Source organism: Crocodylus porosus, unplaced genomic scaffold (assembly GCF_001723895.1).
Source record: "Crocodylus porosus isolate Cpor-Errol unplaced genomic scaffold, CroPor_comp1, whole genome shotgun sequence".
NCBI lineage: Eukaryota > Metazoa > Chordata > Crocodylia > Crocodylidae > Crocodylus > Crocodylus porosus.
This window is the reverse complement of record NW_017728948.1, coordinates 64,174,704-64,176,696: the sequence shown is the minus strand read 5'-3', so window position 1 is coordinate 64,176,696 and position 1,993 is coordinate 64,174,704. Positions and strand designations below refer to the sequence as shown.

Here is a 1,993-nt window from a genome sequence, read left to right as displayed (position 1 = left end):
CTATATTTGCTCAGCCACACCAGAAGTGAAAGAACCACCCCAGATTTTCAGGGACACTCCTAAATATCACAGTGGTGTCAAAACAGAATAGAAACTGTATGATTGGGTCATACTGTGCCCCTGGCTCATTAGCTTTGTCAACACCATATGAATACAGCTATAGTAATTAGCAATGCCATGAAGTGGAGTTAAGTAGCTTGGATACAGAAGAGTGCCATGTAAGTGCAGCTCTGCTGCTTCCGGTTCAAGAGGTTTCCCTGGGCAGAGTCCATAACGGTCCAATATTGCAGCACATGATTTAACATAGACGTTTTTTTCTCTCTGTGGTGGGGGAGGATTTTCCTGCGAGTGTGGAACCAGAAGAGGGGGGTAAACCACTTCCAGTTCCAGAGGCCTGCAGAGCATCCTAGATTTTGCTGCATAAAAGTTAGTATCAGCATCAAGACCCTCAGTATATTATCAATTATTATTTTTACTTTAAAAAGGCCAGGCAGCTGGGCAGGGGGAGGGGAGGAATTTGTTGAGCTAAGTGCTGTATAAATCTATAGTAAGTGCTAGTCTACGCCTCATAAACTATTGCAACCCCTGTTGCCCCCCCCCCCCGCTCCAATGGCTCTTTTAGCATTTTTTGAGTAGATGATGCTTTAACTGGCACCCTGCTAAACCCTGCTAAGCGGGGGCGATACCTGGGTGTTTTTTAATGCCTATACTTGTGCCTTCACACAGCTCCCTTTGAGCTGCGAAACGTGTTTGCTGGGCTAAACAGTTTCTGCTCCTATGGAAGTCAGATTCTGTTCTGGAGGGATGTAACCAGCTTCTTCCTCTCTAGGGTTTTCCCCGGGGAGGGGAGGGAGGGGGGCTAGAGTTTCTCTCATCTGGCACTAGGGTGGCCATCATAGAGGACAGTCTGGTTGTGCTCTAGTGATACAAAACCCTTTATGTCCTCTATTTTCCTCTCAAAGAGCACAAATAGAGGACATAATGGAGCAATCGTTCACAAACTGTGCCGTTCACAAACTATGGTTTCCTTTGTCGTACCAGTTCTGGGCCTCCTTAATTAGGGCAAATAGAAAGAGTAGCAGAAAACCCGAGTGTCCCCTATCCGGCACAGACTGTTTCCTCTCTGGACGGTGGGCCACTGGCCCGGGTTTTGACTCCCTTCAGAACACCCTTCCACACCCGGGGAAGTAGAGGGAGCCCGGCTCGATCCCGGGCGGCACAAGGAGCTTGCGGGGCCCTGCGGGATCCGGGGACGAGCGGCTTTGCCGGGTCGCAGCAGCAGCAGACCCTGAGGCGGCGGCGGCGGGCGTCCTGCCCCCTCCCGCCCTGCGACTGCCTCCCTCCCTCCCCCGGCCACCGCCGCTCGCTCGGTCTCGAGACGTCAGCGGGAATTTCCAGCCAGGAAGTGAGAGGGGCGAGCAGCTGGGGCCGCGGAGCAGGAAGCGGCGCTGCGCGCACACACACACGGGCACGGCGACGGGCGGCGCTCACAGGGCGGCGGCCGCGGGTCCCGGCCGGCCGCGGCGCTGAGCCCGCGGACAGACGGGACGAGACGGGACGCGACAAGCAGAGCCGAGGCCCCTTCCCCGCGCCCAGGCAGGGTGAGCACGCGGCTCTGCCCCGCCAGCGGGGATCCGGGGTCACTCCGGATCGCGCGGCTGTGAGGAGCGGGAGGGGGGTCGCGTTGGCCGGGAGGGTGCCCTGGGAGTGGGCAGCGCCCGGCCCGGCCCGCTTCCTCCCTTGGCGCAGCCCGGCCTGGGGCCACCCCCGGCGCTGGGGAGGGAGGAGCTGGGCCCGAGCCGAGGGTCTGGGGCTGTCACCGCCGCCTCTTCCTGCTGCTGTGCATTTCTTTCTTTTCTATTTTTTTATTTTATTGAGTTTTTTGCTTGTAATTGTGTAACTTCAAAAATCCCTGTGTTTAGTTGCTGTGTCATGACGCAATTTGTGGCTGCTGATCCTGGTGGCCAAGATGCAGGCAGGGGTTTCCCCTCCC

General features: G+C 56.6%; 1 protein-coding gene across 3 annotated transcripts in view; it reads left to right on the top strand.

The window, feature by feature from the left end:
* The first annotated feature begins 1,095 nt into the window (after window positions 1-1,095).
* NFKB1 (nuclear factor kappa B subunit 1) overlaps window positions 1,096-1,993 on the top strand; it is an 85,978-nt gene continuing 85,080 nt past the window's right edge. For 2 of the 3 annotated variants that reach the window (XM_019553033.1, XM_019553030.1), the window contains exon 1: window positions 1,496-1,601. The gene's annotated coding sequence lies outside the window, so the exon portion shown is untranslated. Of the gene's footprint in view, window positions 1,602-1,993 lie in introns of all 3 variants that reach the window. The other variant, XM_019553032.1, reaches the window with a different exon arrangement.